Genomic DNA, 13,168 nt, shown 5'->3' with positions numbered 1-13,168 from the left:
CAATCAAATTACTCATCTCTGTTTATCCTTAGTGAAAAATGCACATGAACGATGTCAAGGCATTCACGTAATAGACACCTACACCAATTTTGAACATTCTACCTCAATTAGAAGAAGAGTTATTGTGTTCCAGTTGTCAACTTTAAGTAGAAAATGCTCAGCATCAAACCTTGTTATGGTATTGATGTAATAAAACTATACATGAAGTTTCACCACTATCACTCAATTAGAATCAAAGTTGTCGAGCTCCAAAGTCTCGACCAATCAAATTGCTTAATGCTTTCCTTACGCTGAGCCGAAAAAGCACTAATAATCAAACTTAGTCAAGGTATTCACCAAATCAACGCCTACACCAAATAGTACCAGAAGGAGAACATAGCTAAAAACATTGATGTATAAATTGGGTGATTTGATGACATATTTTGACTAAAAACATATTCAATGAAATGGGGTTTAATGTCCTACTCCTAAACTGGGCTAATGAAGACGGGCATACGCCATACAGTGTGCTATGAGGGAAATTTTGCCCGGGCAGCGGCGCTACGGCCTACTCTTATATTAAATTCCAACTGCCAAGGGATCTTTTACATGCACGCCAATATGTACACGGCACCTCGGTTTTTCGTCCCATCTGAATGACTAGACAGCTGTCCTTGTCAAGCCCTCCGTCCTGCATCACTGACAAGGGGAAACCACGCTGGAAAATCTGGATGAACTTTCTCGGCCAATGCAGGGATCGAACACCCGACCTCCAGGCTAGCGAGCCAGCGTCTTACCCACTTAGCCACGTGATCCCCCAATTAATCTATTAATAAATTGCTTCAAATGGCTCTCAAAACATTGTATTCATGAGGAAATACCCCAAGCTATAAATAATCTATTTAAAGAAGTTATGTTTGTGTCACGTAACTTCGTAGTAGCAGAGACTGCCAAGATGGAGGAGAATGATGTCTTTAATCGTGTCCATTTACCATAAATATTAAAGCCACTAAATTCTGGGATTATCCCCTGCCCACTTCTTTTCGTCTTAGAATCTGCTGTACATTTAAATCTCTCACTTTTCCATGTCTGCTCACTATCATGTTTATGAACATATACATTAAGTGCTCCCTAATGAAAAGGGGTCAGACAGTCTACGCATGCAACTTTTGATGTCACTCAAGCAGGCTGACAATTAGCGACATGCTCTCGTTGACATGCTCTCGTTTTTGTCGAGTGGGAACTCCATGGATGTTTTTCCGGGAATCTCCCATTTTTCTAGTAATATTGGCTAGTAATATACATTCCACATATACCAACATTATCATACTTTAATTGGAAATAACCACCTGATACAGACTTTTGTGGGAATGCATCTTTAATGCATGTAACATCTTTTATAATATAATTTTATAATATTAGGACTAATTAAACATACCCAGCCCAATGTAGTGAAGCAACTTTCATTTATCTTCAAATATTGTCAGTGAAGTTAATCACGCTGTGTTTTTTTCAGAATTGATATGGACATTGATAATTAGGTGCATTAATCATGGGCGACTGGTGTAGGTTCTGTACTTCTCACATATTTTGATTGACTGTTGTACATAACATATATTTAGCCCTGCCTTGTCAAACCTATTCCATTTTAAAATGTTTGGAAAAGCCAGCTACTTTCGCTTAGATTTAAAAGAGATGGTTTGTACCCCTGTCAGGTAGGATTGCATGCTTGATTGTAGTTGGATGTGGCAGCAATGTTATAACAATAATCAATGGTTGTTTTGAAAAAATAATTGACAGTTTTGCTTAATAAGTAATATCTCAATTGCATCATACTTAGCCAGAAAAAAGTATATCCTACCATCTCTTTATCTCGAAACATGCATGGTCGGCAGATAAGGTTTCTTGTCTAATCAGATGATAACTTTTGTTGCTACAACATTCACAGATCTGTGTAAGCAAAGGAAAATAACTCCAGAAGTAATCATCAGAAACCGTTGAAATTTGATCTGATTAAAATACAGATCTGTATTTCGTTTTGTTTTTTTATACTTTCAATGGCCTACACTACATGAAGATCTGACCAATTGTACTGGGAGGTCATGTCAGGGTCATACGAGCGGCTTTTGACCTTATGACATCAGACATTGATTCATCAATCAGCATTGATGTTTCTAGGTGTTTACCCACAGTTCCTTGCAGAGCACGCCAAGAACTCGCCGTAACAGACCGTTTCATTGGCTAATTCCTCACATCAACTAGAACGTCTGTTATATAACAACTCTTCCAGATCCTAGTGTTGTGAAGTCAAGTAAAATGAAATTTTGTACTATAAAAAATGAAAAGAAATAAGATCTGTGTTTTAATCAGATTGGACATAATGAACAATCCCACGAAATCTTTGAACATGTCATACATGTCCTTTAGCCATAGAGAACTGTGAATTAGTAAATTATTCTTTTATTACAAACTGTACCATGCTATATTTCATATATTTGTCTGGACTTCAAAGCAGAAAAATATGTGACTTATCCAATGAACTAAGGTTTAACAATAAGTCATATTTTTTATTTATGGTTATGTGTGTAGTTATCTGAGGGAGGAGTATACACTGGTAGATATCCCTTCTTGTTTCTCTTCCCCTAGTGAGGGTGGGGAATTGAGACGGATCTCATATGTGGAATAGCCTAGGGTCTTTCATCATCCAAATGTGGCTCTCATTGATTCTGGTGCCCTAACTGCCCAATTACCTCCAAGGTCATATCTAATAGTGAGTGCTGGAGAACCGCACCACATAAAAATCAAATGGAAAACAGGGACCTGTTCCACACATCCAGCACCTGCAGTCCAATATATACATTTTTTTTGAGGAAAATTATACTGACAAAGTATTATAAGACATTGTTTATAAAAAAAACATTTTGCAAGATGGACAGTTAAACAGGAAAATCCATAGGGCTATCCTCATCCTGGATGGTCTACAAACTTCCTACATATTTCCCATGTTGCGTAAAAAGGAGGGGCTATTATTCTAGAATGGAAAGTCTTACCAAAAATAGTTTCATTCAAGAACTTTTGATCTTTAAAGATGGGTTCCCGCGTACAAACTGGGTTATTTAATGGTATATATGGACCAAAAACATATTCAAACTAATTAATTTGTCATAATTATGCTTCAAATCCTTCTCAAACATTGTAATTGCGAAGGAATGCCCTGCTATTAAAATTTGATCAAACCAGGTCTTGGCAGTCAGAGGAGAATTCATTGCATACATAAGATGATGTTGTCTTTTATCGCTTACTATTTATTACAAATATCGAATCCTAATTAAATTCTCGGATTATCCACTACCCGCGTCTTTTTCCGTCATTTTTATCTCAGAAAGTATTGTACGTCTAACTCTTCATAAAGTTTATCAACTTGTACATCAAGCGCTCAATGTTCACTTGTGACCTTTGACATCACGCGTGCAGAAGTTCCTAATCGTCGGGCTGTTGATTAGGGGAACCTTTACATTTTTGTACTGTATACGCTCCATGAATGTTTTTCGGGGAATCCAGTATTTTTCTAGTAAGATTGGATATCTCTACTTTCCATATATACCAAAATTGCCATACTTTTATTGGAAATAACCACCCGATAAATACTTTAATGTGCGCGTAGAATGACTAACAGAAGTTTTTTTGAAGTGAAAGCCCTGATCCAAAGCCTTCAGGATAAGGCTTCCCTCGTAACAAGGGATGAAACAATCAATCAATTCCTACTGTTGACACCTGTTCTGTTGCAGTATTTATCCATTAACATCTTGCTGGATCTAATTAAAGACTTCCTAAATTCTCATTTATACTTACATAATGCAGTACTATGCTCTTGTACTGAGTGGACATCCACATTGCATCTCTATTATTGATGATTTTTTTTCTCCACCCAGTTCCTGAGGTCACAACCTGGACGCAGAAGAGCGAACAAGTTATGGTCTCAGGGAAAGGGTAGAGACCATTTTTTTCTCTCCTGGCATAAGTAGCAGCTCTTTATATTCTCTTCTCAGCAAAGAATCATTTCCTCTCAGGCAACCAAAACTGAACTTATTAATGAAACCATTTCTATATCCTTCATATTTACAAAACTTCCCACAGAAATTACCCTTTCTTTTGACAAAAAAGTAGACATTTCTAACCAATTCCTTCAAGCACTTATGTATAACCTCTTGTGCTGAAATTTTAATCTGCATAATATATGAACCAACTGGCTGGATCTATGAATTTAGCATAAAATTCTGATTGTGTAGTGGGATTATCTCTAGAAATTTGCAATGTAGGTTATCTTCAAATGATTCATTTTTCTGTGCTGGTCAATAATGGACAAATGGAGCTAGTGAAGTACACTTTAAGCAAATTGTTCTCATTCATCACTAAAAGAATTATGTTTTCTTACAACAACTATTTCGTATATTGTATTTTCCAAATACAAGACTCCTAGATATTTAATTACTCTCATTCTATGAATTTAATAATGATATAATTAATGATTATTAATGATGTTTTTTTTTTTTAAATTAAAGTTCACTGAAGATAAACTATTTTTAATACATTTGTGAGAGGATTTAGTGCACATTATTTTTTATAGAATATTAAGTATCAAAGTATATTGGTATCCATTTATTTATTGATTATTAAGGTCATGTCCATTTTAAATAAATTTTCTTTTGTTTACATAATACTAATTAAATATAAAAACATAAATTAATTTTTGTTTGCCACATTAACAAGATGTATAAAACAGAGTGAAGAGTTTTAGTTTAAAAGATGACTTGTGTGGTCATTAGTAATATAACAACATGATGAATCTAGCTATAAAACCAACAAGACTACTATATATAGATATGATTAATAACCAACAAGATCAGGACACATAAGGTATGTAAAAATACTAAAGCTATTAGATAACTTACAAGGGTAAAAAGCCTAGAACTATATTAATAATATCAATATTTATTTCCATGAAAGAATATTAAAGTTGTTTAGAAAATTGAGTTTTAATGAGCGCTGTTAAAATAAAATCTTGACTTGATACATCATTACCTTAAATTTAATCATTTTTCAAAATTTTACATTTAATATGGGATTATCAGTGAAAATAATTTAATATAATTGCTAATAAAACAATCAACTTTTATTATGGAATGGCAAGTTTATTTAAATTTCTTTTTTTTCTGTGAGGGATGTAAATAAAACACAAATCAAAGATCAAGAAGTTTGCTGTAAAATTCTTCTAGGTCTACTTCATTTTAATACAAAGTCTGAAAATCATAATTTATATAAAAGAGAAAAAAAACCCAAAATGACAACAGTAATTAGCTTGCATAATATTGCTATTCCATTAATAATTTTACGAAATGAAGCCTATATTTAATGTAATGTATGTATTTAATCATATGAATGATAGTATTATAAATTCATCTGACATGTGATATGCACATATCTTATGTAATATGCATTGCAAAGGTCAAAGGTCAAACTTTTTTTGAGAGTTTTAAAAAAAAATTGGTGAGCAACCCTACAATACAAAAATAAAAAGAACTGTTCAAAATAAACCGCTGGAGCATAAAACCAGCAGTTTTTCATTAATATGACAATAATCACAACTCAGATCAAACCAATCATTGATATTTTACAAAATATTTATAATTCATCCTAAATATCTATGCATCAAAAGACTGATTTTTATCAGAGCAATAGTCATATAAATGCACATTGTTAAAATTCTTGGTATTTTTTTTTAAGCATGCCTTGTGAATAGCTACAATAGTGATCTATACCCTTACTATTGATAGAATAATTATGCAAGAATAACATAAAACTATGGTAAATAATTACAAATGTCTTTCATCTTTTATGCAATAATCTAAAACTATTCAAGAATTAAGCAAATCAGGATTTCTGCAGATTGCTATTAAAAGTTTAATTATTAGAGTTAAACAAGCATTAAAATTCATTAAACAATACATCAAACATACTATTTAGTTTCTAAAGAGTATTCTGAACGAAAAACTGAAAGAATAATTTGTCTATAAATGTTACATTTTAACTAAGATATATAGAATCAAAGAATTAGAAGCAGAAAATCACACTGCATTATGATTAACCTTGGCTTTATAATTTTAATTAGAAAATATACAATTTATGGACAAGAATTTGAGACAGAATAATTCGATTTAATCACTATATTTTAAAAGTAATGTATTAAAACTTGATATCACAATTACATTAAAATTACATACTTCTAAAATGAACCAAGCCCAAAATGAGTGAGTTATCTCCCCTTAGACCACAAATTCATTTGAACACTCATGTGAAGGGTAAAATGAATAGATTGATGAAGTTGTAAACTGTAATCATCTTATGAATTAAAGATATACAATAAATGAAATGGGGTTCAACGTCCTATTGTTCTGCTACGAACTGGGCTAATGAAGATGGGATATGTAATAAATGTTTGTGGCTTAATTTATGATCACTTTCAAAATATATTGGATTCATAAAATGCAATCGCTTTAAAAAAAGTCAGGATTCTTACCAATGAATCTAAAATACATTATTTCTGTACATTTTTACCAGATCTATGGATGTTATTAAATTGAATGAAAAATACTAATGCTATCAGCATAAATTTCTTATTAGTAAATCTTTTGTCTGAAATTCCCAAATCAAATATTATGTATTTATTTTAATTTGAAAGAAACTTGACTTAAATTGAAAGAGTTACGGTTACTTGAAAGGACTTTAATTGTTTTCAATAAAGGTCCTTAAGATTTTAGTAAAAAAACTTTATTCATAATCTCTCAAAAAGTCACCTTGCCACACAAAAATTAAAGATTGACTACCATTATTCATTAAACAATCCTATGGGATTAATAACTGTAATCATAACATACATGTTTATGGTTAATAAAGACACAATACTATGAACTAATATATGTAATAATGTATACATTATTCTTAAATTATCTAAATTATCACAACAAACAAATACATCTCTTATCACAATACAATGGAACAATGAAAACAAAAACTGTGTACCAAAAATATGTAGCACAATGAAGATCAAATTTAGTAAGAAGTCATAATTAGATTTTTCGAGGCAACAATTCCAGGAGATATGCTCCATACAAACTGACCCATCAAAATGTTAGAGTTGTCCCCCCTTTGACCACACACCTCAACTACTTGCATCTATTCTATTGAATCTTCATAAGCACTAACAAACTTTGTTTATCTCTTGAGGAAATTTTTATTCAATTAAAAGCAACAACTAAACAATCAAATCTCAAACCTCTTCTGCAAAAACAATTAATTAAAATGTGATACATTGCAAATTTTAACAAAACCGCAGCAAGGATTATTGGACATTGATCTATCTAAACAATAGGATAACAGGTTTACATCTTTTTATTCTAATCAAAACACCTGTAACAAAGGCTTCCATATTGCATTGAAGTTCTCGGTAAACACACTTGGGCCACAATCATATCAATATTTGAGCAATATACACAGTTGCTAACGTTTACTTTGTATGCATCTATCAAAGTTTACCTATAGAGTATGTATTCAACTATATATAAAAGTGTGGAAATAAAAACTTGTCTAGACACCTATGTAAATATAAACACATCGTAAATCAATAGACCTGACATTAAGTGGACGCTAAATCCCAATCAAATTACAGAAAAAATATTCTACCAGACAAAATAAAATTCCACGATCGCAGCCTGTTCAAATATTTTGTCAGTACAATCGCAGTACCTGTAAAATGTTACCATAATAAGTTCAGGTAGATTGTGTTCATATGTTTGATGAAATGATTACATGTAGGCAATCTGTTGATATAGCAAAGTGTTCAAAGTCTGATGATACATTAACTTAAAATGATGCCATTATCCTTCACTATACGTCTTATTAAACATCAAACATTGGCATGTTCTATTTTTAGATATGCTTTATTTATCAAACTCACATTATTACAATGTTTTAGCATAATTAAATATTAAAATCCTAGATATAAGCAAACTGTTAAACTACCAATACTTGAATTTTCACCTGAACAAGCAACATCAGAAAGGGAGAAGATAATTCATCAAACAACAATGACTTACAGATGGAGTGCAAGCAAACTGTAAGAATCTAATGACTGGTCGTCCAAGTGAAGATGTTTCTGCTGTTAATCATGACTCGGGGAAAGCTAGAAGGTTGTACAGTTCGCCAGTTTGGGTGTAATTCTCAACTATACAACCTACTACCTCAGTCCGAGCACATGACATAGTTCCTCTTCATTTCACAAGGTGTCAGCCCATCAGTTGATGAAAAAACGTCCCTTACAAACAAGAGAACTGACGTCCCTGACGATGTCAACTACAACAAAATGGAACTTAAGGGGGTCCTTGATTTTGATCTGTAACATTCCAAAATGACTGAATTACAATCAAGTGACACTGAACTGAGTTCTGTCACAGTTCTGCTTGTCCTGATAACAAATGGCTGTATATAATGGTGCTTATAACAGATTCATATTTAGTTAGCATATGCACAGGCACCTGGAATTTTCTGGATTAACCAAACGTCACTGAATTCAAATCCAGATCGTTTAAGAGTATCTCCTATAGAAAAGAAAAATACAAAAGAATTTCCATCAGTGAAATAATACTCTTGTTTTTTTTTTCCTTCTTTACTGCGTACTCTCTCCTTTTAAAATAACTGAAGCATATGCTATAAAACTTTTATTTTAATATGACTATTTTTTTCAAGCAGTTTGTAACAGAAGTCTCGGTTGAATGAACGTCTTCAAGAATATATTACACAATAGTTGGATGAATTAAGACTAGCCAACGTAGGACCCCTAGGCACGAGCTTGCGTAGACATAACAACACAAGTTCGGATCTACGGGTTTACATTAGATAGCTGTGTCGGAATTGGTGTATCGAGTTATATCTAAACGAATCTGTAAATGAAATATAGTTATTGTAAATTATAAAATCAATGTAAATATATATGATTAATAAAGATTGAGCCTTTCAAACACTATACTTGTCCAGATTTCCAGGTTAAATATTTAATTGTCACACTTTTTATTTCTTCACCAAACTTCTCACTAGGTTCTCAGAGATTGATTACTAGATGTTTCTGAAAAGATAAAACAATATGATCATTATTAGGGTGTTCCTCAACAGATGTTCACAGTCAAATGAAAATCTGTGTACTGGGCCCTGTTTCACGAAATTTTAACTAAGATAAAATCCAAATTTTAGTAATTTGATTGGATAATATTAGATTGATTTTAGTGCTTAGCCAATCAAAATTGAAGTATCTACTAAAATTTGGATTTTATCTTTAGTTAAAAGCACATATACAATTGTCTATACATCTATCAAGTAATGAAGTACTAAAAAATTCTGATGTTAACAAGTCTTAATTACAGTAATAATTGGATTGCCAGTTATAGAAAATTATGTACAGTACATTTTTTAAATATAGTGCTATAAGTTACAGCACCACTATGAATAGTTTCTTTCTGTGATTGGTGCCCTATATCATATTTTGACTCAAAGAAAATAATTATAAAAAAAAAAAAATAGTACCGGGTCACTATTACCAATTTAGCAATAAACTATTGGACTTTGCTCCAAATGGGCATATGTCTATGTGTCATCGTATTGCCCAACATTAATTAAAATTCATATATATGCAAAGCTTTGGGAAGAAGCAGCTAAGTAACAAGTATCAAATTTAAGTTTGTCTCGATAAAGATATCAGACTTAATTTTATATGCTTGAGAAACTTCAAGTTATATTCATAAGCTTATAAATCTACAAATGCGTAAAAGCTATACCCTTAATATACACACACACACACATATATATATATATATATATATATATATATGTGTGTACACTGAGCTGTAAAATTTTAAATAATAAATAACTGATAAGACACAAGTTTTGTAGAGAAAAAAACCTGTCTGGTGACCCAGACAGATTATAAGTACAGGTATATAATAGACTAAATAATCTCTTTATTTCTCGAATTAAAAAGATCAAAATGACATATTCATATTAGAACTAAAATGAAGTCAGCCTATACCTTGCAATATTAACAATGATAATCATTTACAAAAAAGCCTTAAGCTAAGAAAAAAGTGCCAAATTCCACAAAATTGATAGTAACCATAGGATTCTAATTTTTTTCTAACCAATCGTGTCCGACTAATGAAGAAAACGACTGATACAAAACCATTTCACATGTTAGAAAACCAAGTAGTCATGAAATCATTGCCCAAAACATTGCATAATAATATTTCGGGTTATTATTTGGAATATCACAACACAAAATGATGTACAGAGAAATATTTTGGGGTTTTGGCTTTCAGTATTCTTGGTGGAACCTTTTTGCTTTGTTTTTCTCTCTTAGGAAAGTCACCTAGGTTTTTTTTTTTATGTTTATTAAAAAATCACTTAACATCTATAGTTTTATTTAGTTTTCACTACTTCTGTGGTGGATGTTTGCTCCTTTTGCGTACTCCTGACTTTTAACTGGTAAAATGGTTTTATACATTTTTGAAAATCTCTTTTATGACTACAGTTTTAGTTTTATTTTGTCAATATAATACATACCCATTCAATCCACTGAAGAGAATCTCTGCATTGAAATGTCCAACTCGTGAATCATTTCAGATTCTGATTGATTTATCCATTTCTCAAATTTTTACCTGTATGTAAGAGAAGTTTGACGATATACAATCATTCATATGGTACTTACTTGATTAATCGGACACAAGTAGTAATCCAAAATCAATACTTTAAACAGTAAACCATTTCATCAAATATCTTGAAAATTCTAGCCCATAACAATCTTATACCATATTCTGACCAATCTGAAACCATAGAAAGAAAAAAATAATAGATAGGTTGGTTGATCACAGATACAATAAATGACATAATTTAATATATCACCATGACAGCATTTGTCTGAATTTTTAATTCTTAATCCATATTTACAGTCATACATCAGCTACGTGTTCACTGAATTACTTGTGATGATACTGGTGTGTTAGATTTTATTAAAAAAAGAGAGTTAAAATACTTGTCCCTTTTCTCGTTTTACAATTTTAATTATAAAACAAAATTAAACAATAGCATATTATGAACATTGTTCTGTTATCATATTTTTGAAATATCAAATAATTCAGCCTTTGGATGTGGAATCATTAACAATACAAGAAGATAACACTGTATGTATAAAAATTCCACCCTATATTATTCCCAGATCAGGTTTTATACTTTATTTTTTCATAAAAGATCATGTTAAGTTGAAATGTGATAAAATATTTCAGTAATATACAATATTCACTTGATTATTTATCCATTACAGAACATTTATTATTTTAAATCTTCAGAAATATTGTTAATATTGATCAGAGTTTATTAGGGAGGTACAAAATCAATCACATAATGAATGATATTTTCACCTGAACATTTTCTTCCAAATGAAGTTTATTCCCTGATGAGAACAACAGTATCATATGTGATCAGCTCTGACTAAATTAAACACATGCCACGACTGTTATGCAAGATATGGTACCATACAAAACATAAAAAAACAATATTTTGCAGGATGTTATTTGTTTTCAAAAAGGGTTTTATATTTATATCAATACACAAAACTTTCTATTTGTATATATAGTCTTGCTATGTTGGGTTTCAATAATTTGCAATACCTTTTTTTCTGAAAAGAAATGTTATGGTGTACAACGTATCACAAATATAAAACTAATTATATCGGTAATTTTGTAAAAGAAGGGCATGTCATGATAATTTCGAACAATATGTCACAGTCGGTCACATATTTAATTCCTGACAATATTAATATTATTATTCAATAGTACAAACAAGCTATTCATATCAGTGATATGAAATCTTAATAACATTCTCTTAGAACATTGTCTATAGTAATATCATCCAAGAAACATACTTTAAATAATTCAACAATCACATATAATATACTTGTAAAACAAGTTAATCTTGTCAATGAGGACAAAATCTAAGGATTAATTGGACTTCATGTTTTCTATTTGATGCCACAATGTTGTCAATGTCAGTTATCAGATGAACGAGGTAATGGAACCAGGTCATCTCCAGAGAAATTGAACATACATCTATAGCCATTTCTACCTGACCTGACCTTATCTGCGACACAAACTTCTGCATAGTAACAGAAACTGCATGGCAACAGATTTATTTAAAATACTACCACTGACGGTACTATACTATTGGATAGCAAGTCGAGCTATTACATCAGCTACTAAATTTATCGCTTCACCAAATTGATCAATAGTTGATTGTGCCATGTCATCTATTACTACAACCAATATTATACTAAATGGCCTGTAACTTGCCCCATAGTAACCAACTGTTTAAGCACCTTCTTATGAGTACACAAGTCATCTTACTTCATCAATCTTAATAGTTGTGAATTAGAATGTATTCATTCAATTTCTCTTACTTTAATGCCATAGCTTCGACTTACAAGTATTTCAAATGTCAGTGGAAGCAAGGTAGATCTATCTATATGTCGATCTAGATATTCCCAAAGATCTACATTTAAATGTAGAAAATATTTTTTCATTCATTGATAATACTACTATTTACAATTTCTTGACATTCTTCGTTTTGTTTTCAAACAAATAAAGCCAGTATTTATTTATTTTTTCTTCTAAACTATGAAGCTTAAAAGGTTATGTAAATGATGAATGTATAATGTATTAATATTATACATTGAAATCAACTTAAAATCTTATAAACTATCATTACTAATCGCCAAGAAATATTTGAAAATTCACTGTTATACATAAATTAAAGAGAATTACTGAAGAAAAGCCTTTAAGCGTGTTTTCAAATTTGTTCTGAAGTATCGCCAACCGTGAACTGGTTCTATTCCAGAGAAGAGGGGCTCTAATATGAATGAATGATTCCCAAATTAACACAAGTTTGCGTAATGTTCTACTAACAAGACCTGTGAGTGACATCTTGTCGGGACATAACTTTAAGGAGCTTGGGCAAATATGAAGGAAAGAGGTTATTTAAGCATTAATTATAAGGAGGAATATTTTGAACTTAACTCTAAAGGAAACCAGTAAAC

Source organism: Patella vulgata, chromosome 8 (genome assembly GCF_932274485.2).
Source record: "Patella vulgata chromosome 8, xgPatVulg1.2, whole genome shotgun sequence".
NCBI classification, from domain to species: domain Eukaryota; kingdom Metazoa; phylum Mollusca; class Gastropoda; family Patellidae; genus Patella; species Patella vulgata.
Note: the sequence above shows the minus strand (reverse complement) of the source record.